Here is a 25,013-nt window from a genome sequence, read left to right on the forward strand (position 1 = left end):
GGGTGAAAGGATATCAATTATACGATTCGCCGATGACTTTGCTATCCTGAGTGAAAGTAAAGAAGAATTACATGACCTACTGAATGAAATAAACAATCTAATTAGCAAACAGTATGGACTGAGAGTAAATAGAAGAAAGACGAAGGTAAAACGAAGTAGTAGAAATGAGAACAGCGAGAAACGTAATATCAGGATTGATGGTCACGAAGTAGACGAGGTTAAGGAATTCTGCTACTTAGACAGTAAAATAACCAATGACAGACGGGAGCAAGGAGGACATCAAAAGCAGACCAGCAGTGGCCAGAAGGGCATTCCTGGTCAAGAGAATTCCACTAATGCCAAACATAGGTCTGGAATTGAGGAAGACATTTCTGAGAACGTGCGTATGGAGTACAGCATTTTATGATAATGAAAATCGACTGTGGGAATACCATAACATGAGAATCGAAGCTTTTGAGAAGCGGTGCTACAGACGAATGTTGAAAAGTAGGTGAACCGATAAAATAAAGAATGAAGAGGTTCTGAGCAGAATCGGAGAGGAAAGGAATGTGTGGAAAACATCGATAAGGAGAAGGGACAGGATGACAGGATATGTGTTAAGAAACGAGGGAATGACTTCGATGGTTGTAGAGGGAGCTGTAGAAGGCAAAAACTGTAGAGGAAGTCAGATATTGGAATACATCCAGAAAATAGTAGAGGACGTAGGTTGCACGTGCTACTCTGAGATGAAGAGGTTAGCACAGGAGAGGATTTCGTGGCGGGCAGCATCAAACCAGTCAGAAGACTGATGACCCCCCACAAAAAAGGAACAGTAACGGTCCTATCACACTTCCTAGGGGTACGCCAGATATAATATTTCATCTGTCGACTTTGTTCCGTTCAGAGCGACGTTTTGAGTTTGTCTCCAAGGAAGTCTTGAATCCAGTGGTACAATACCCGGTAAGCTCGTATTTTTTCACTAAACAACAATTTGGAACGGTATGAAATGACTTTATGAAGTCAAGAAACACGGCATCATCCTAAGTGCCGTTGTCTGCAGTGCTGTGAATCTAATGGAGGAACACGAGATCTTTGTTAGTGGAACCCATGGTGATTTTATCGAGGAGATTTTCCGTTCTCCAAAGACGTCATAATTCTATAGCATCCATTTAGTATTATACGGTCATGCAACAAGTATATTTTCACATTGTGTGTTTTCGTTATATGCTGTGTCTGAATCTATCCATCTCCTAAATTTTATTTTATCGCGGTAATTTAACATGTTTGCTGCTCTACACAAGCAATGACACTTCTCACTTAATGTTATGAGCAAAGATTTTCTGTAAGTTGATAGTATCTTCGTAATACTCCATTTCTTACGCACTATAGTTTTTTGTAAACACTAGTCATTTTTTCCCCTACAAAGGGCCAATACGCTGAAAATCGATTGGAAATAAGCGAAAATTAGTAAATGAAAAACGCTGTTTATTTATTTTTCAACCATGAATTAAAATTTGTTACTACTTACAAATACTATTTTACATTATTTGAATAAAATTCATCAAATTCGTTGTTGAAAAATTACAGATATCTAATATTGAATATAGTTATGCAAAGTGTGATATTTTTACTACGTTAGGCAAATATGAAAACGACCAAGCAGATATTTGACCTGAATAATTAAAAACTGCAAATTGTAGATCCAGCATTAATGAGGTACGGATGGGGAACACATTTTTTGGGAACGAATGAATAATTCAGTATCTATTTGATAGAAAGACAGAATATAAAAATAAAATGCAAGTATAGTAGACATGAAATGAAAGATATGATATTAAATATAATGTTATAGGTAATGGCTCGACACGATAGGAATTTCGTCAGACTCCACTAAATATAGGTACATAGTACCACAGAAAAAGCCAGCTGCAGTGTTCTCAGTAACCACGGTTCACTTTTACTAATTGGATGGCAGATGCCGAGTCGTTTCACGAATTTTTGCCGCTTTGAGGGAATCAGCACGCAAACTGTAAATCCCAGACAGAACACTAGTTAAAATTACAATGTCTCGTGGAAGATAAAATACTAAACCTTAAAAACTGTATTTAAGGGAATTTTCATTTACAAGATTTTGTGATATCCTTTTTCAGCCATATGGTAACCCAAATACATTGTTAATTAATGATATAGGATTCATTTATCACAGATTTTCGTACCAATACTTAGTAAATTAATGTCATGTACGTTTTGTCTGCTGTTAAATGAAAGAACACTTATGAAACCAAAGAGAACCCAGCTCTCGCGACCCCTTTTCGTTCCGCTGCCTCCTCCACAAATGAAAAATTTCCCTGTTGTCGGTACTGCGCTCGAAGTGAACTAATGAATTAAACTACGTAGCCATTGCCTTCAACAAAATTTGGTGCGGTCGCCATGAAACGTAACAGGACATAGTCCTAAGTAATTGGAAAACGCCGGCCGGAGTGGCCGTGCTAGGCGCTGCAGTCTCGAACCGAGCGACCGCTATGGTCGCAGGTTCGAATCGTCCCTCGGGCATGGATGTGTGTGACGTGCATAGGTTAGTTAAGTTTAATTAGTTCTAGGTTCTAGGTGACTGATGACCGCAGAAGTTAAGTCGCATAGTGCTCAGAGCCATTTAAACCATTTAATTGGAAAACGTTTCCCATTCGTAGGCAGTGAGGTGTTAATGACAAGCACAAATGGATAATAATAAGCACGCCGGAGTAGTCAGCACCGACGGAATGACGTAACAGGAAAAACAAACAAAGAAAGGCGGAATGCAGAGTTGCACATTGTCTGCACAGATGTTTGATTTTCTACAGACGAGGCAATAACTGTAATAAAGGACACTCTCAATGTAGTAGAGGTTAGCCACGATACGCTTCATCGATGCCACAGCAGTGGTCGCAGAAGATGAACAGCAACTGAACTGGATGCTTAATGATGTGGAACATACGCTTGCTTATATCTATAGTACTCTATAATCGCTAGTCGCAGTTTAACGTTGTTACTAAAATCTCGAGAAGTTCTCGACCGATTTACTTCAGATTTTTACACGATATTTTAACAATGTTCAGAAGGACATAGGCTACGGTTTTTTGAATATATATGGTATATGAATTCATGTGCACCGATCAGCCAGAGAATTATGACCACCGACCTACTATCGATATAAAACCATCCAGGAGATACACTACTGGCCATTAAAATTGCTACACCACGAAGATGATGTGCTAGAGACGCGAAATGTAACCGATAGGAAGAACATGCTATGATATGCAAATGATTAGCTCTTCAGAGAATTCACACTCGGTTGGCTCCGGTGGCGACACCTACAACGTACTGACATGAGGAAAGTTTCCATCCGATATCTCATACACAAAAAGTAGTTGACCGACGTTGCCTGGTGAAACGATGTTGTGATGCCTCGTGTAAGGAGAAGAAATGCGTACCATCACGTTTCCGACTTTGATAAAGGTCGGACTGTAGCCTATCGCGATTGCGGTTTGTCGTATCGCGACATTGCTGCTCGCGTTGGTCGAGATCCAATGACGGTTAGCAGAATATGGAATCTGTGGGTTCAGGAGGGTAATACGGAAGGCCGTGCTGGATTCCGACGGCCTCGTATTACTAGCAGTAGAGTTGACAGTCATCTTATCCACATGGCTGTAACGGATCGTGCAGCCACGTTTCGATCCCTGAGTCAACAGATGGGGACGTTTGTAGACAACAACCATCTGCACGAACAGTTCGACGACGTTTGCAGCAGCATGAACTATCAGCTCGGAGACCGTGGCTGCGATTACCCTTGACGCTGCATCACAGACGGGAAAGCCTGCGAAGGTGTACTCAACCAGAGTGCACGAATGGCAAAACGTCATTTTTTCGGATGAATCCAGGTTCTGTTTACAGCATCATGACGGTCGCATCCGTGTTTGGCGACATCGCGGTGAACGCACATTGGAAGCGTGTATTCGTCATCGCCATACAGGCGTATCACCCGGCGTGATGGTATGGGGTGCCACTGCTTACACGTCTCGGTCACCTCTTGTTCGCACTGACGGCACTTTGAACAGTGGACGTTACATTTCAGATGTGTTACGACCCGTGGCTCTATCCTTCATTCGATCCCTGCGAAACGCTACATTTCAGAAGGATAATGCACAACTGCATGTTGCAGGTCCTGTACGGGCCATTCTGGATACAGAAAATGTTCGACTGCTGCCGTGGCCAGCACATTCCCCAGATCTCTCACCAATTGCAAACGTCTGGTCAATGGTGGCCGAGCAACTGGCTCGTCACAATACGCCAGTCACTACTGATGAACTGTGGTATCGTGTTGAATGTGCATGGGCAGCTGTACCTGTACACGCCATCCAATCTCTATTTGACTCAATGCCCAGGCGTATCAACGCCGTATCAGCCAGAGGTGGTTGGCTTCAAATGGCTCTGAGCACTATGGGACTCAACATCTTAGGTCATATGTCCCCTAGAACTTAGAACTACTTAAACCTAACTAACCTAAGGACATCACACACACCCATGCCCGAGGCAGGATTCGAACCTGCGACCGTAGCAGTCCCGCGGTTCCGGACTGCAGTGCCAGAACCGCTAGACCACCGCGGCCGGCTAGAGGTGGTTGTTCTGGGTACTGATTTCTTAGGCTCTATGCATCGAAATTGCGTGAAAATTAATCACATGTCAGTTTTAGTATAATATATTTGTCCAATGAATACCCGTTTATCATCTGCATTTCTTCTTGGTGTAGCAATTTTAGTGGCCAGTAGTGTACCAGCGTCGCCTGGCGAGGAGTGACTGCTAAACGCACACTCGTTGCATGCAGTATCAGCGAGCATGCTATCCTTGCGTAGAATTGGTAAGATGCGGGAACTATCTCAGTTTGACCGAGGGCACATTGTGCTGCCCAGGTCCATTCGGCTTGAGCATTTCGGAAACTGCACGACTTGTCGGGTGTACGAGGTGGTGCTGTGTGAGTGTCCTCAATACATTGCGAGACCAAGGTGAAAACAAGTCCAGACGTTTCTCATTACAGATGTCGTACGTCGTAGGCTGACCATTCCGGTAAAGCAGGACAGGCAGCGAACTGTGCCGGAACTAATGTCAGACGTCAATGCTGGGCAGAGTACAAGAGTGTCTGAACAGACAGTTCGCCGAATACTGCTAACGATCAGCCTCCGCAGCCGACGATCCATGGATGTGCCAATGTTAACACCGCGACATCGGCAACTACGACTGAAATAGTCATCTTACCATCAGCACTAGACCTTGGTGCAGTGACATAGCGTTGCATATGCAAAGCACCATGACGGCCAAGGAGTATCGTACACTGGTTGCAGATCACATACACCCTTCCATGACGACCACGTTTTGTGACGGCAGTGGCATTTTTCAACAAGATATAACTCCGTGTCACAAGGCCAAGAGTTCACGGGACACAAAATGGCTCTGAGCACTATGGGACTTAACATCTGAGGTCATCAGGCCCCTAGTACTTAGAACTATTTAAACCTAACTAAGCTAAGGACATCACACACATCCATGCCCGAGGCAGGATTCGAACCTGCGGCCGTAGCGGTCGCGCGGTTCCATACTGAAGCGCCTAGAACCGCTCGGCCACAACAGCTGGCACGCGGCCTGGTAAAAAAAATGAAACATTCATAAGACATGATTGCTTGCCAATGTTCGTTTGTACAGTACAGTACCACTGGCAGATATGTAAGAGATTAGAAAATATTCAAATGTGTGTGAATTCCTAAGGGACCAAACTGCTGAGGCCATCTGTCAAAAGACTTACACACTACTTAAACTAATTTAAACTAAATTGTTCGAAGAACAACACAAACACCCATGCCCGAGGGAGGACTCGAAACTCCGACGGGAGGGGCCGCGCAACCCGTGACATGGCCCCTTAAACCGCGCGGCCTCTCCGAGCGGCAAGAGATTAGAGTCGCAGTTCTGTGCAACTTGTATAACGTCCCTCGTTGTATAAGTCTTAAGCGCTGTTACCAGACCTGGCCGCGTAGACGTCAGGAGTAAACAGAGTCAGACAGTCTGTGATCACTGTGAAGCACGCAGAGGGACCATACACTTGTATGGAACAATGTTATCAGCAACAGACCGAGTTTGAAAGGGGACTAATTGTGGGTCTCCATTTGGCAGTTGGTCAAATTGTACAATATCCAGGTTGCTGGGGGATTCGGCAGTGTCGTGGGTCGATGGTGAATTGCATGGGAACGTGAGTCGCTGTCAAGGATCTGGTGGGTTCGTCTGACCACCACAAGATAGCTTGATTGTGTGCTATGCAGATCGTAACCCCTTCACATTTGCACCTGCAGCCCGATACTAAGTAATGGACTCCCTCCAACATCCTGTTCATCATGCACCACTGGTCGAAGACTAGTAGCTCCTAGTCTAGGGAGTTACCGCATATGCGTAGGCTGCTGTTTACACCTCAACACATACGACAGTGAATTGAGTTGTACTATGACTGGGAAGGAAGGACTGCTGATGAACGTGTCCCATTGAGATCAGCGATGAATTGCGGTTTCGCACTGCCCCCCTGGATGACCGCCGTCGGTGATGATGACGGTGACATGAGGAGAGATCCTATTCTTCCAATATTCTGGGGAGGCACAGCAGTGTTGCTCCAGGTATCAGAGTGTGGTGAGCTATCGGGCATGGTTTCGGATCACAATTGGTACTGATCGATGGAACTACAGTGGATCATTGTGATGAGCATTGAGCCATTTGCAAACTGGTAATTCTCATTGTTAGCAAGAAAATCAGTCAACCATCGGGTAAAGTCATGGTTAGCCGTACAGATTTTTAATTCTAGTTACGAGATTAACAACTGTGAGTGTGAAGGAAAATCTCTATTCCAATTATGTTTGTGCGGATGCAATGGCAGATTTTCTCCTTTGTGAGCTGGGGTTTTTTGACGTGGGCTGATATGCCCCGCTGTGTTACGCTCTAAGGACCAGGGAAAACTTGTGGTGAGGTTACTTACTGGGCGAATGAGGTGTTTCGCCCAGCACAAAGTGACAGGTATGCTGCTCGCCCATTTTGTTTTGGCTTGGTGTCGCTCTGACCTTCCTAACAGACTTTTGGTCGTGCTTTACAAATAGTGCACAATGAGAGAGGCCAGCAGGAGGCTAAGAACCTTGACCCGTAGACTTGCTACAGCATATTTATAATGCCCAATCTTTTATAATATAGGTTGCGTAACATTTTAATTGAGTATCTCAGATTTTAGGGGACCAGTTTGTCCCTCAGTTGCGTAAATGATGCTGATAATGAGATACTAGCGTGGTCAACCAGACCGCCAGAAATATTCCTGATAAAACCTGTGTGGAACCAATTTCGACAAAAATTCCATCCAAGGGCTAAAATCCAGGAGATCAAGAGGTCAGATGTGGATACTTGTGGACCATCTTGCCTCAATACAGGATACAGGGCTTTATGACTTTCTTCCCAAATAAATCAGGGCATGTATCCAGGCTAGATGGCATTCAACGTCGTGCTGGTAACTCGGCTCACAGCGCGAAATTGCTTGTAAATTTGGCACAATTTCCTAATCACTGAGTTAGTATAACCAATCAACCCGTAAACCGTCATTTCGGTTTCTCCTCCCTTTCTGCATACTTACTCATTTTTGTCAGAAAGTGTAGAAGTGATGAGAGCAGAAAACTTTTATAAAAAGCAGTGTGTCTGGAACAACTTTAAACAGGTGCGAAACGTTGATAATGGGAACGCAGAAACTAAATGGTTATAAGTCTTTGGAACGAGTAATAAACGTAAAGGTAAAATGAATTCATTGTATGTAGAACTGCAATTTATAAGGAAAGAGAGACTGAAAAAAATCAAGATACGTTTATAGGCTATGTCGACCGAGAGAAAGCGTTCGACAATATAAAATGGGAAATGGGGCGAGAAGTTCGAAAATCTAAAAAAAAAAAAAAAAAATAGGAGTGAGATGCTGGGAAAGGCGGCTAATACGCAGTGTGTACGAAACCCTGGCAGGAACAATAAGACATTATGTCTAGGAACGAAGTGATCGGATTAGAAATGGCGTAAATCAGTGATGCACTCTTTTGCCCCTTCTGTTCAGTCTATGTATCGAAGAAGCAATGACGGAAATAAAAGAATGGTTAAAGGGTGTTACTAAAAGGAAGGGTGAAAGGATCTTAACGATAAAATGGTCTATCCTCCGTGTAAGTGATGAAGAATTACAGGATCTGTTGGATGGAATGAACAGTCTAATGAGTAAAAAATATGGACTGAGAGTGAACCGTTAAGAAACTAAAGTAATGAGAAGCAGCAGAAGTGAGAGTAGAAAGAAACTTGAGATCAGATTTGGTGATCATGAAGCAGACGGAAGTAAGGAAGCAAAATAACCATGACGGGCGAAGCAAACTAACACAGGCAAAAAGGGAATTCCCAGACAAGAGAAGTCTACAGGAAACAAATATAGGACTCAATTTGAGAAAGAAATTTCTGAGAATTTACGTTTGGAGTATATCATTGCATAGTAGTGAATTATGGAGAGTGCGAAAACCGGAACAGAATAGAATGCTGTGCTACGGAAGAAAGTAAGTTAGGTGGACTGAAGAAACAAGGAAAAAGGTGGTTCTCCACAGAGTCAGTGAAGAAAGGATCATATGCATATCACTGACGAGAATAAGAGACAGAATGACATGACACACGTTAAGATATCAGGGAATAACCTCATTGGTATCAGAGGGAGCTGTAAAGGGCAACCAAGTACAATTCTGTGATGAAAAGGTTGTCGCTGGAGAGGCGTTCGTGACGGGCCGCATCAAAGCGGTCAGAAGACTGATGACTCAAAAAGAAAAAGAAATGGAATCTGAAGATGTCCTGCAACGAGCCAACGAGAGAAAATACTGAATGGACAATATGATACTGCTTTCTTTCTGCTTGAGTTGAAATAATGTAACGCTTTTGGGTTTTCCAGTCGAACGAGTGGTGTGTCAGCCATATGTGGGACCACCAGCAACAAAGATCGCAAGGGTCCTGAAGAAATACTATAATACCATAATATTCCGATTGCCGCAGAAGATTAAAGATCTCGTTGGCTCGGCCAAGGATTCAATCCTACTGCGCACCCCTGGGGCCCACAGCATCCAATGACAGAATGAGCTACTGTGTATCGGGCAGAAGCAACGTAACGTCTACCAAGTATGCTTCGAGCACTGCAGGTATGTACGCCTGGGACTGAAAACTAAATCGATGGTCGCTGAGCACAGCCTGAAAGATAACCACTTGTTTGATTTTGAACAGACGAAAGGGCTGTGCCAAAGGATTTAGAGACAGCAGACACGGGTGATGGCTACCAGTGAGGTTCTGCTAGGAACCTGGTAGTGGGCACAGTACTCTGCGAGCGCTCTCAGCCGCAAGACACGCGAGGTGGAGTCGGACTGAGAACACCGGGACTCGAACACAGCCCCGCGTCTGTTTCCCCTCTTCCACCCACCTGTGGCGAGAGGAGGAGTCGGCCTCCCATTTCGGAGCTTATATATGGATATAGACGACAAGAGCTGAGAAGTGCGAGAATTACCGCACAATCAGGTTAACAGCTAACGCGTCCAAGTTGCTGACAAGTATAACGTACAGAAGGATGGAAAAGAAAATTGAAGATGTGCTAGATGACGATCAGTTTGGCTTTAGGAAAGGTGAAGGCACGAGAGAGTCAATTCTGAGGTTGCTGTAAATAATGGAAGCAAAACTAAAGAAAAATCAAGACACGCTCATAGGATGTGTCGACCTGAAAAAAGCGTTCGACAATGTCAAATGGTGCAAGATGTTCGAAATTGTGGGAAAATTTGGGGTAAGCTATAGGGAGAGAGGGGTCATATACAATACGTTCAACAGCTAAGAGAGAAAAATAAGAGTGGACGACCAAGAACAAAGCGCTTGTATTAAAAAGGGTGTAAGACAAGGATGTAGACTTTCGCCCCTACTGTTCTGTTCGATGTAGCAATGATGGAAATGAAAGAAAAATTCAGGAGTGGAATTAAATTTCAATGTCGAGGGATATCAATGATAGGATTCGCTGATGACATTGCTATCCTGAGTGAAAGTGGGGAAGAATTATATGATCTGCTGAACGGAATGAACAGTCTAATGAGTACAGAATAGGGACTGAGAGTAAATCTAATAAATACCAAAGTAATGAGAAGTAGTAGAAATGAGAACAGCGAGAAACTTAACATCTGGATTTATGGTCACGAAGTAGGTGAAGCTGAGGAATTCTGCTACCAAGGCAGTGAAATAAGCAATGACGGACAAGCAAGGAGGTCATCAAAAGCAGACTAGCAATGGCAAAAAGGGCGTTCCTGGCCAAGAGAAGTCTATCAAATATCAGCCTTAATTTGAGGAAGAAATTTCTGAGAACGTACGTCTGGAGTACAGCATTATATGGTAGTGAAACATGGGCTGTGAGAAAACCGGAACACTAGAGAATCGAAGCATTTGAGATGTGGTACTACAGGCGAATGTTGAAAATTAGATGGATTGATAAGGTAAAGAATGAGGAGGTAAAGAATCGGAGATGAGAGGAATATGCGGAAAACACTGACAAGGAGAAGGGACAGGATGATAGGACATCTGCTAAGATATGAGGGAATGACTTCCATGGTACTAGAGGGAGCTGTAGAGGGCAAAAACTGTTGAGGAAGACAGAGATCGAAATACATCCAGCAAATAGATAAGGACGTAGGTGGCAAGATGAAGAGGATAGTACAGAAGAGGAATCCGTGGTGGGCCGCATCAAACCAGTCAGAAGACTGATGACAAAAAAAGAAAGATAATGAAGAGATGGAAGTGGCACTCTTTGATACTTCTCGCTATTTATACGAATTCACTCGAGTGGACGCCCGAGAGCTTTATGTAAATGTATCGAAGAGATTAACAGGATGAGGGCATGGTAGGACGTGAGGCTTCGCTGAAAAGTGTACTCGAAGAGACAGTGGAATAAAAGAGGGACAGATGGACTACCACGTGTGAGTATACAAACGAGATCATGCCGAAACGTAGGTAACGGGTAGCTAGTGTAATAGCAATAGAGAACTGCACCATATCAACCATAGGATTGATGAAGAAATCAGAAATCAATAAATATTTGAAAATACTAGTGTAACAGATTATAAAGATCTTCGGATATACATGGAGACATGCTTTATCACGAACAGTCATATTCCCCAATATTCATATTAGGTACTTTGGTATAGTCCGGTAATGTTGGAACATTACTTGTATTAAAGAGCAATGTTTTCCTCAGCCATCAGGAAGCTGGAAATGCTGTTATGTTATCATGAAGCACAACGCAGACTATAGTGTGTAATGTAATTTTTTATACGAGGTAAACCAAGTAGCTTTTACACCCACCAAATCTTTGTAAACAGTTCTGTGAATTGAAATAATTTTTCTTTCAAAAGAGTGAACCGAATGGGTACGAAATTTGCTATATCGATAACAGCTGTATCTTTTTAATCTAACAATGTACTGTAGAAACTATAGTTTTGTTTTAACGTATATTCCTTATCACTATCGAAGAAATTAAAAGCAAAGACATGATCTTTAAGTATGCAGAATTGATTCCAGCGTTATACACAAAAAAGAGAGTACATATGTGGAAGAGTTGCATTAAGGTATTTACGAGCAGGAGGAAATATCTCATACAGTGATGAAAGAAGTAAAGGCAATCAACGTGAAGACATGTGCGGTACAGTGTCAGAGTCATAGTGTGTGAGTTTTCGATGTCTCCTGTCGCAGTTAGAAATAAGAGACAACATATCGTGATTTCCGAACTAATTGGGGGTAGTGATTACGAAATAATTATTCGAGTGAGCGGACACAATGAGAATTCACTTGTAACGTTGGACTTTGGGAGCAGTATGCAAAGGCTGACAAATGTGAGAATTATCGTACAATCAGCTTGACAGGTCATGCATGGAATCAGATAACAATAATGTTGTTCATAATAATAGTAATGAAAACTGGGTACCTCTTAGATGACGAACATTTTAGTTTAGGAAAGCCGTATACCGCAGAGGAGCAATTCAAACGATCCGTTGGCAACGGAAAAAAGAAAAATGACGCTACTTTTGTACGGTATGTTTATATAGGAAAAGCACTCAACAATGTCGCAAGTGACACAAGACGCAGAAATTTTCAAAAAAATAGATGTACTACACATTCTAAGCAAGGCGAGTCAAAAGTCCTTGGACACCTTATTAAATTGGAAGATTAAAGGGAAAATTGAAATGTGATTATGGGTACACAGGTTTGATGTTGGCCCGCAACTTTTGGAGTGAATGTCATTCATGGCCGCCATCTTGAAATCCGCAATTCTGGATTGGAGCGCACTTTTTGTAAATGGGAAGGGGGTTGTGTGACACATCAGACAACACTCCCTTGAGCTCTGGAATTGAGTGGTGTACTTTGTTTTTGCCTATCTTTGTCTCTACGGAGCTGGTTGGGTCATTAACTTGTAATACTGTGGGTAATGTGTGCTTTGTGTCCATTTTGGCTACAATAATGAGTTCACTATGCTGTTCATAGTAGCGTACCCACACACCTATTTTCTTATTAATTATTAAACCTATACCTGCATAACCCCTATTTTATTTTCTAATCATAGCTCTGTATTCACCCGAGCAGAAGTCCTGTTCCTCCTGCCACCGAAGTTCAGTAATTGCCAATATACCTAATTTTCAACTATCCATTTCTCTTTTTAAATTTTGTAACCTGTCAACGCTCCGATCCGTAGACCGCCGGTTTTGTTTCTCCTGATAATGACGTTCTCCTCAGTAGTCCTCTCCCGGAGAATTGAGTGTTTGCATTTTTACGGCTAGATATTTAAACGACGTGACTGTGCCAAGCAGTATGCTACACTATTCGAACGTTACAGAACTGTTCTTCCTACTCATCTGCGTTAACTTACATTTGTTTACATTTCGTCACACCATTTAGATATTTTGTCTGCGTCATCCTGTTCCTCCTGCACTCACTCAACAACATTTCCCCGCACATTACACCATTATCAGCAAACAGTCGCAGGTTTATTCTGATCCTGTCCGTCAGATCCTTTATACATTCAGAGAAAAAGAGCAGTTCTGTCACACCAACAGTGTCCCGGCACTCCCGACGATTCCTAGGATTATCACTTGCCGTCGAGGAAAACGTACTTATCCTTTCCTTCAGGAGTGCTAGTTCTGCAAGGTTAGCAGGAGAGCTTCTGTAAAGTTTGCAAGGTAGGAGACGAGGTACTGGCAGAAGTAAAGCTGTGAGGACGAGGCGTGAGTCGTGCTTGGGTAGCTCGGTTGGTAGAGCACTTGCCCGCGAAAGGCAATTGTCCCGAGTTCGAGTCTCGGTCCGACACACAGTTTTAATCTGCCAGGAAGTTTCAATTCTGCTGAAGGCAGAAGTTGGCCTGTAGCTTTATGGGTCTGTTCCTTTACCTTTCTGGTACACAGGATTCACCTGCATTTTGTTCCAGTCGCTTTGGACTTAGCGCTGCTTGAGAGATTCGCCATAAATGCAGGGTAAGTACTGGGCCAGTGCCAAAGAGTATTTTCTCTAAAACAGTATTTTGATTACAACCGGACGTGATGAGTTATTTATTTTGAATTCCTGAAGTGGTTTCTGAAAGCCGGATATTCCTCTTTCCATGTCCTCCAAGTTTGTGCGACGGTCAAGCGATAAAATGTGTGTAAGATCTTCGTGCATGAATGAATTTTTCAATGTCAAAGTAATAAATTGTCTTTCCTTTTGCTGTCTTATATTGTTAAACTAGGCTAGTCGATAAGTGACTTAATAGAAACCGTCGACAGCGTAGAGCTTTACGTAAGATCACAATTTTCTCAGATCCTCGAGAAGCTCTTTCGCTACGGTATGACGATGGAAGTTGTACGCTTCACTCATATATCTTATCAGAGACGCACAAATTTCGACTGATTTTTTTGTCTGTCGAAATTTCTCCGTTTTCCTTTTAAAAAGGTACAGAATGCAAAAGAATTCATCTTTTTCAGCACTTTACGACAGTTGTTATTAAACCACAGTGGTTCCTTTCCGTCCTTAATCCAATTCCTAGGCACATAGTTCTCTATAGCGCGATTTACAATCATTTTAATCTTAGCCTACAGCTCCTCTACCATCGTTCGTTAAGACAAGAGTAATTCCTTTGTCTGATCTGCTAGAACGTTATTGTTGCTCATATTTCTTTTGAAACTGTTTAAAACTTGTCTTTCTTTATGTGATGTGGCACTACAAACGAGACTACATTTTTCCAGTTCGTGGGTTTGGAGATGTTTAGTGGGGTCAGAATCACGTAACGAAAGCTTTACGCATATTTTTATTCTATCCAATTCTTTTCCGGAAACTTTTTATACTGGTGACTACTGAAGCCGATTCCCAGTTCTTGATTATTCGCACGTTCTGTAAACTTCAGCTTTTACGTTCGTTCTGAAAGTTGTTGATTGCCTCTTCATTATTCGCACGTTCTGTAAACTTCAGGTTTTACGTTTGTTTTTTATTGTCAAATGGTTTACTAATTATAGTCTTCTGCTTTTTGTGCATGCTATGTGAAATTCCATTAACTTCCTGTCTCGCTTTCCTGTCCAGTAAGCCGAAATCCACTCGCTATAACAGGGCTGATAGTCGGAAGTTCTATAACATCTCGTGTGTTGTCACGCGGTAATGACTGCTATACCATTACTTTATTTCTTGTTTAACCCACACTTTTCATGCAACTTCTACTGTCCTCTTAGAAGCAGCAGTCCCTGATTTTAGTGTGGACACACGCATTTCGGAACGAGATACTTCTGAGTTCACCAACTTTTGAACCAAATATGCTGACGGGCTTTGCTGTTTGTTTCATTAACCCCTTGAAAATAAGGAAAAGTGTTATGTTGCTATATATAGTTATATTAATAAACGGTTTCGTGACAGAAAGTTTTATATTTCATTAATGGAAAAACACACGACTCTGCAATGTTCTGCAATATTCATTATTTTGCAATCAGATTTTCGGCTGTTACGCAATCGTCAGGTACAAAGATAAGTATCTGAGACTGCGAAATTTTTGTGGGAGCTCCGATTGTAAACTAGCGCATCTACAGTGTATGTTAGTTGGTTTCTAAAGGTGGCGATTGCTAAGGTTTGGTTTAGGACTACAACAAGAAGAACTGTTGCAGTAAAAACGCGATGTAAAACGACTAAGCTTTGTGAAAATATGTGAGATATTAAGTAATGAATTACATGAAAATTACAATTGTTTTGAGAACAAAAATAAGGTGAACAATGTATAATGAACTTTATGATTTACTCCAAGCAGTTCACTCAACAAGATAATTTTCTGTTTAACAGGACTCTTACTACAAACAGGTAAAATATTACAAGTGAGACTAAAGAGTTAAGTGAAGCAACTGAAATTATACAAAGTAAAATCTTTAATATGCCAAAAAAATCTAACTACAACCACAGAAATAAAGGGCACATTGGGCATGTAAGTGGGAGTAGAAATTTAGATAATGGTCTGGATGGCATTGCTGGTAGTATACGCAGTTATAAGTGGTGAGTAAGGACACTGTGTCTGATCATTTAGTACTAGGCTCGAACGAATGAGTATGAGATTATTAACTTCCTTTATTTCAAGGTTGTTGGTCTTACTCCTTTTGTTGATGCTATGTAAGACTTCATGTTGCACGTTGTAACTATGGCCTTAAGCAGGTGGTTTGTAAAAGTTGCATCTCCTTCTCTCAGTCTCCTACTCTATGACGTCCCTTCAAGCGCCATGCTACTCATCAGCCGTACTGGCCTATACACAGATTGTCACAATTATAAGAGAATTATACAGTCCATTCGTTGTCAAAGCTGAGGCGCTGTCTTTACGGTAGGGAACGAGGTGTCCAATAGTGTTGTGAACATAAGCTGATGTGTAAAGTTCCTGGATTAAAGATTTGTGGACACATTTAAAAAGACGTTTCCTAAATATGGAACCGCTCACCATTTATAAAGGTCTTAAAGTGGTGTGTCAAGGGCAAGATGTACAAGAATGGAAACCTTTTGTTTTAGAATTTCGTGCGTTATGGAATCCACCTAAACAGGAGTATATACAATACCTGATGTAATTTGTTTGATAGTATTTTGTTCAGTTTGGAAATTGTCATCAACTGTATGGACTGATATCAGTCGTATCACTGAATGAAAGGCAGCATATATATGGGTGACTGTGGTACGAAGTCAGTGGTGGTGGATTCCCTGCAACTTTTGACACAATGAATGTGAGCACTGATATCTATGGTTAGGACTAAATAATTCATCAAGTCACCCCCTAACTCCATTGTGAATATCATACTGTTTTGCTTGAAGTTTACTTTGTATAATTACAGTTGTTCCGCTTAGATCTATTGTCTCCCTCGTAACATTTCACCTGTTGGTAATAGTTGAACCCATTAAGAAGAATATCATCTTGTTCAATCAATCCTTAGGAGTATGTCACCAAAGTTTACTGCATATTGTTCAACTTATGTTTCTTCTCTATACGATTGCTGTAATTATTAAAGGTATAACGTATCACCTAAATCATCTTATCTTAATAGCTTGCATCACATTTTTAATTTAAACCTGAATGAAACATTAACAATTGTCAGTTTTAAAAACCAGCCGAGATATTCTGTAGACACGCTATTTTAAAACATTTGATCCCATAAATATTTCACCATCATCATCATCATCACTTAAGACTCATTATGCCTCTCAGCGTTCAGTCTGGAGCATAGCCCCCCTTATAAAATTCCTCCATGATCCCCTATTCAGTGCTAACATTGGTGCCTCTTCTAATGTTAAACCTATTACTTCAAAATCATTCTTAACCGAATCCAGGTACCTTCTCTTTGGTCTGCCCCGATTCCTCCTACCCTCTACTACTGAACCCATGAGTCTCTTCGGTAACCTTGCTTCTCCCATGCGTGTAACGTGACCCCACCATCTACGCCTGTTCGCCCTGACTGCTACATCTATAGAGTTCATTCCCAGTTTTTCTTTGATTTCCCCATTGTGGACACCCTCCTGCCATTGTTCCCACCTACTAGTACCTGCAATCATACTAGCAACTTTCATATCCGTAACCTCAACCTTGCTGATAAGGTAACCTGAATCCACCCAGCTTTCGCTCCCATACAACAAAGTTGGTCGAAATATTGAACGGTGCACAGATAACTTAGTCTTGGTACTGACTTCCTTCTTGCAGAAGAGACTAGATCGTAGCTGAGCGCTCACTGCATTAGCTTTGCTACACCTCGCTTCCAGTTCTTTCACTATGTTGCCATCCTGTGAGAATATGCATCCTAAGTACTTGAAACCGCCTGTTCTAATTTTGTTCCTACTATTTGGCACTCAATCCGTTTATATTTCTTTCCCGCTGACATTACTTTCGTTTTCGAGATGCTAATCTTCATACCACAGTCCTTACATTTCTGATCTAGCTCTGAATTATTACTTTGCAAACTTTCAATAGAATCTGCCATCACAACTAAGTCATCCGCATATGCAAGACTGCTTATTTTGTGTTCACATATCTTAATCTTACCCAGCCAGTCTATTGTTTTCAATATATGATCCATAAATAATATGAACAACAGCGGAGACAGGTTGCAGCCTTGTCTTACCCCTGAAACTACTCTGAACCATGAACTCAATATACCATCAACTCTAACTGCTGCCTGACTATCCATGTAAAGACCTTTAATTGCTTGCAAAAGTTTGCCTCCTATTCCATAATCTCGTAGAACAGACAATAACTTCCTCCTAGGAAACCGGTCATATGCCTTTTCTAGATCTATAAAGCATGGATATAATTCCCTGTTCCACTCATAACACTTCTCCATTATTTGCCGTAAGCTAAAGATCTGGTCCTGACAACCTCTAAGAGGCCCAAACCCACACTGATTTTCATCCAATTGGTCCTCAACTAATACTCGCACTTTTCTTTCAACAATACCTTAGAAGATTATACCCACAACGCTGATTAAAGAGATACCTCTGCAGTTGTTACAATCTTTTCTGTATCCATGTTTAAAGATTGGTGTGGTTACTGCTTTTTTCCAGCCTGTTGGAACCTGTCCCGACTCCCAGGCCATTTCAGTTATCCTGTGTAGCCATTAAAGACCTGACATTCCACTGTATTTGATGAGTTCCGACTTAATTTCATCCACCCCAGCCGCTTTATTGCACTGCAATCTATTGACCATTCTCTACACTTCCTCAAATGTGATCCTATTTCCATCATCATTCCTATCCCATTCTACCTCGAAATCTGAAACATTACTGATCGAATTTTCACCTACACTGAGCAACTCTTCAAAATATTCCCTCCATCTGCCCAAGGCATCCACAGGATTCACCAGCAGTTCTCCTGACCTGTCCAAAATACTTGTCAGTTCCTTCTTACCTCCCTTTCGAAGACTGCTAATTACACTCCAGAATGGTTTTCCAGCAGCTTGACCCATTGTCTCCAACCTGTTTCCAAAGTCTTCCCAAGATTTCTTCTTGGATGCTGCAATTATCTGTTTGGCTTTGTTTCTTTCTTCAACTTAACTTTCTCTTTCTACCTGAGTTCTAGTATGTAACCATTTTTGATACGCCTTCTTTTTTCTTTTACAGGCTACCTTGACTGTGTCATTCCACCAAGCTGCTTGCTTCATCCTACTTTTACACACTACTGTTCCAAGACATTCTTTAGCCACTTCTAGTACTGTGTCCCTGTACCTTGTCCATTTCTTGTCCATTTCACAGCAAAAAAAAATTATCTTTGTACCACGCTATGTCACAAGAGCCGACAACGGTCTGTAAAATTATAAATGTTGTATATTAACACACAAATGTTTTGCTTTCCTTTCGTTCATAACGTATAAAATACTCTCTGAGGAACAACGGGAAGTTGAGCTTATATATATAGGGAAGACCCAGTGTGCCGTCTCCTGCTATATTTTTGCTTGTGAACGTACTTGAAAAGAGGGCTTAATTTATGTTTGTAATATGTGAATAGCGCTGACATATTTTCATACGAAGTGCCTCGAGTGAATAGAACGAAACAATAATCAGGATTTATCATCTGCGTAGATAATGACTAAGGAAGACAGTATATATATTCTGTTAACCTTCATTTGCCTTATAAAAGAGGAGAGTTTATACCTTTCCGAGTAGTACTGCTGACCTAGCAGGACACGCTCTTCCTACGTTCCATACTAAGAGGTTTGTAGTAAGTCTAATATTGGTTAATTTATATAATAAGTTTTCAGAATACAAAATGTTATTTGCTACTATTGAAACCATCTTTAATTTATAGAAGAACTGTGATGTTTCCTGCAGTTATTAAAAGTTTTATTAGTTAACATCTTACTCTATTGTTGTCCACAATTACGGTCGCCACAACTTCTTTTGTTAATAGCGGCTCTTCCAGCCCAGGTATTATTAAGATAACTAATTTATTTTATGCAGTTGTGAAAGTATTAAGGCATATTTACCATTATTTATGTTTTCTGATGCAAATTTTGCCGTACGGGGCCACTAATGTCGAGTGCGTTATTTTTTTACATCGGGACAATTACAGAGCAGGCTACAACTAAATACAATTAATGCAATGACAATTGACAAACCACTCTGCTGCTAATAAATATACATGCAGTCGAACCCTAAGGTTTCAGTCTCTCAGATAAAAAGAGATCATGTTCGTATATTGTTTTTGCTTTGGTGTGCAGTAACGTATCTGCACGATAACGTAACTTCAGTGAAAGGAAATAATTATAATGAATTAGTTAGAACACCAACGTGTTGGGTGTAATAAGTCTGTGTTAACATTTTTACTATTTAAAAGATTGTAAGAAAATCGGCGATAAAAATAATTAACTATATCCTATTTAAAAGACAATTCCACACAAACATTACAATCACACTACGCACAGACATTATATATACTACATCGGGCGATACATTGATTCCTGCTAAACACGTCTCGCAAAATGACCACAACGAGAACGGCAGAGAAATTAGAGCGTATACGAAGGTTTATCTTTAATAATTCGTTAGTTTAACGCGCTATTCCTGTGTGGAACAGTGATGCAATGTGGCTTGCAGAGTATACGTGCAGATATACAGCTGCGGTGTATCTTTTTTGTTGCCAATGCTGACTCTACCTCTTCACTGTTCGCGTTGTCAGCGAGTCTAGTTCCCACGCAAAGCTCCAGGTTTCTATCCATGTCGTAGCAGTTTTTTCTGACACGTAATGTGTCCCACAGCACCCACTGTAAATGTTTTGTTCGCTGCCTTTGGTCGAAGCAGTGCCTCCGTATCTTCTTTGCTTACTACGGCCAGCCGCGGTGGCCGAGCGGTTCTAGGCACTTCAGACCGGAACCGCGCTGCTGCTACGGTCGCAGGTTCGAATCTTGCCTCGGGTATGGCTACGTGTGATGTCTTTAGGTTAGTTCGGTTAAATTAGTTCTACGTCTAGGGGACTGATGACCTCAGATGATAAGTCCCGTAGTGCTTAGAGCCATTTGAACCATTTTTTTTGCCTACTACGACAGTATAGAATTAGCTGTTCGCAACAACAGCTGTCGGTGACTAAATCCACTTGCAGGCCATATTTGTGTCAAACGACCGACTGCTGAGTCTTCTCTTGCCGGTCTCCTGCTGCTGTAGCTCCAGACATATCAGGAAGCAGTGGACTAGTCGGAAACTCGGACTTAATCGCTCCTTAACCGGATCTGCTGACCGGCTCTCGATGTGACACAGTCATTGCCATTCATAACTTTAATTGTGTTAAAAGGACTTTAGGGCTTGCGGTAATTTGGTATTACACGTCATCTACTAACAATACGTACACAGTCTGCAGGAGGGGGAGTTGAGAAGTTATGTTATTTTATTTCAACGATTACAATACTGAATGAAATTTACAGAGAATTTGCAGTACTAAAATCCTTATCAGTACGACGTTGCAACCCTTCTGGCCTGGATGCATGGACTGTCTCGTTTCAGAAGGACGTTATCAAGGCAATGTATCCTCTCATGAGGAGAGCTGGTCCATAACTGCTCTCACTGGTTGACATCGTGTATGCTGCCATTGGCACTAAATTGGCGTCCGATCTGGTCCCACACACATTCCATATGGCACGGATCTGGGGATATAGCTGGCCATAGACGTACCTCTACATCACACAGAAAGGTCGTAGTGACACGTGCCATGCTTGGACGAGCATTGCCAATCCGAAAAATGACACCACGAATCTGTCGCTTGAGAGGTAACACATGAGGACGTTGGATGTCTGTGAAGTACCGTTTTGCCATCAGAGTTTCCTCAATCACTACCAGCCATGACCGAAATCATACTCAATGGCTCCTCACACAGAGACGGTAAGAGTAACACCGCTTTGCCGCTCCAAACGTTGGAAGAATTGTGACTCTCCAATATTGCCGCCATACTCGCTGCCGATGGTCATCGGGGATAGTGAAGACCCGCAGTAATTGCTGAACAGAATGGGACACCATTCTTCATCAGTCTAGGCTTCCCTGTGTGACACCACTCCAAACGCAGCCGTCTGCGTTGTGGTGTTTACAACAAACTGAACATGGGACGATAATCCAAATGGTTCAAATGGCTCTGAACACTATGGGACTTAACATCTATGGTCATCAGTCCCGTAGAACTTAGAACTATTTAAACCTAACTAACCTAAGGACATCACACAACACCCAGTCATCACGAGGCAGAGAAAATCCCTGACCCCGCCGGAAATCGAACCCGGGAACCCGGGCGTGGGAAGCGAGAGACGATAATCCCACCGTTCGTCTGCTGTTGGTCTCTGGCCAATGGTGCGGGCGACACAGAATGCTGCAGTGGGTCCATTACTTGTTCTCAGATGTAAGAGGCAGATGTGACGAGGTTACGAACTGACTGGTGCAGAAAACGGCCATCATTCCTTGTGGTAGAGAGACTTGGCAGACAAGAAACTTGGGGACGTGTGTGCAGACCAACATCAGACTCCGAATGCTTCATAAATCTCGATACTGCAGGATTCGACCAGCCGGACAAGTTTGAACCCATAATGAGGTCCCTTTCAAACATTTCTTGCGATGGTAACGCAGTCTCATATGAGTACGCGGCATCTCCACGAGATTAACAGTGATCAGTACACCCCTGACGCTTTTCACATACCATATACACTCTACCAGTTCTGGTAACAAAATAAACACGAACAACACTAATGAACGCATGCGGTCTTTGTACCTGTTACAGAGAATTGCTCCTTTCTTCATTTACGTACTGTCTGTTGGCGAGTATGCATATGAAGTTACATTGACACCTGACACTTAGTCTTTTTGGTGTTTCACGTTTCTTGCTAGCAGTGTAGCATTAGTTATGACATTGGTAGTAATTTACTGAGACACTATAGAGCTTTCTATTCTCTCTCGGCAGCAGTTTATTGCATATCCAATATACATTAATCGTACTAAAAAAACGTTAGTGAAGAGTCCATATTAATAATGGGGACATCTGTCCGTGCTAGAAATAGCCACTTCCAAACCACCCCTCCTGCTTGGGAGGGCTCAGCTTTGTACTTTCAAATGGGAACCCTCCATTTTTATTGCATATTCTGAGTCTACTGAGAAAAATACTTACAGTTGACTCAAAGCGTTCTTTTCTATTCGTGGTAGACGGTGTTGTAATCGACAAATGTGAAGTGTGCCTATTTTGGGAATTAAGAACCAACACTTCTGATTCTATAAGTAATTTACAATGTTAATATAAACCGTTGTGTTCTAACAATTGATATTGATGCTGAGACAATAGTAGAGACTTGCAAATGTGATTTTAGAACAGGAACAATAATTCTGGACATTAAAATTTCTGGCAGAAAGGCAACCTGTACGGTAACGTAGTTTTCTCTTCCCTACGGCTTTGATTGTGTTGAGTCCGTAAACCGACAGAATGCTCGATTTCGGATGCCGTCCTCGGGCCCCAGCATCAGCGGTACTGATTTCGGTGTTCCTCATTCCACCCGCCGTAACTCTCGCGCTCATTGCTACGCGGCTACCGGCGGAGTACAAACCAAATCGTTGGTATAAGGCAACATGTCCATGAAGTTATGGTGACAGGCACAACTGACGTGGATACTCACCGAATTGAGGCACCCCCAATGGGAACAGAAAACTATTACATCCTCGTCGCTGTTCCTGGATCAAACTAAAATTTGTTTCGAATCAGACTTAGAGACAGCGAATGATATTGTACTGTAGAATATGTAACACTGCAACGCTAAATAAAATTTTGAACAGGAATATTAATCGTTAGAACACAAAAGATTGAATTTACATCGTAATTCAAATGCAGAATCAGATTCGTCTGCTCTTAATTACAAGAGCAGGCGCCCACGATGTATGTCGATTACCGTGTGATCTACCAAGAATGGAAAACAATGGTTTGAATAAAGTGTATGTATTTTTTTGTCTTAGAATCCGAATATGTAATAAAAATGGGGGGGGGTTTCATTTGGAAATACGGAGATGCCACCTCCCAAGCTGGAGGGGTGGTCAGGAGACTGTTATTTGTAGCACAGACTGATATACCTTTTCCTAATATTACCTTTTATTATAGTTTATTTCTTTTGTACGTTGTGTCATTTTAGAATTATTAATTCGGTTCAAATTAAAACCAACAAGTTATATCTTGAAATTATTTTCTGAATCATAATATAATAAATCCAAGGTGACAGTAGTAACTTACGGTCTTTTAGCTACTGACCCATAATCCCTAATCCTCACGTTTATTTCATGTAACTTATAATGAATAACAGACAATACGACACTAATATGCAGCATCCCAACGTTTTACAATAATGAGGTTCTTCGTCGGATATGGTATCTCGGCGCTGCGTAAAATCCACAAATGTAACATTCCTCAACACAATTCGGGCAATTTTCCTCCTCGGAGACAAATCCCTCAGTTTCTCCGTTTGTTGAAGAAATCGCTAATAGCGCATATACATCTCATGACGACTGTATTACATTAAGCCGACATTACGGATTCGAAAGAGAGGAGACTAGTAAGCTTCAGACACAATTACTCTACAAGAGGTCTCTGTTTCACACTTATTGCACTTACTAAGACACTCATTTCAAAATATTTGATTACACCATTGTAGTTTATTTAGATCTCCAGTTCTGCTCTTCAGATACTTTGTGGATGTTGTTAGGTTTCCGCACTACATGGTTGCTGAATGAGAGCTTCAGTGTTGGGAAGCAATGTTCAGTCCTGCTCGTACTCTGCCAAAAACGTGTCTCTTTGCACAGATGAACTTCTCTTGTATGGTGTACTGTGACATGTTCCTTTGTATGTTGGTGAAGCTTTTCGTGAAATTTTCTCACACAAAGATTTATCACTGGATAACTTCTGAATAGCATCATCCTGTCCTTCTTCCCAATGAAGACAAGTAATAAATAAAAGAAATATCACTGGTTATCAACCCTGTCATCTCCACGTCAGAGATAAGACTTGTGAAAAGGCTTGAGATGCGCTGAAACTCCGGCGACCGGCGTTCTCACGCTGTGCTCCAGAGCTCCACAGCGGATGATTTATGGCGACAGATTTTCAGCTCATAAATCTGACCCAGGGGCTCGGGAGAGTTAGCGTGAAGCCGGACAGTGTGAGGATGCATGGAAGTGAAGGATGCTCTAAAAACATGCTACTCTGCAATCGAAAGCCTTTTTATGTACTTGCGGATCCAGTCTGCAAACCACGGTCTAAGTCTGTGTCTCGCAGATACCTGTCATTCAATTAACCATTCATTATGTTCAGACGTTTATCCGACTCAATGAGAGAATGAGGAGCAGCAGAGATCCAACTTCCCGACAGGTTAAACCTACTGTAACGGTCCCTGCCTCTTGCTAACAAATTATTTAATTAAAGCGAGATATGGATT

The sequence above is a fragment of the Schistocerca serialis genome, chromosome 9, assembly GCF_023864345.2.
Source record: "Schistocerca serialis cubense isolate TAMUIC-IGC-003099 chromosome 9, iqSchSeri2.2, whole genome shotgun sequence".
Taxonomy (NCBI): domain Eukaryota; kingdom Metazoa; phylum Arthropoda; class Insecta; order Orthoptera; family Acrididae; genus Schistocerca; species Schistocerca serialis.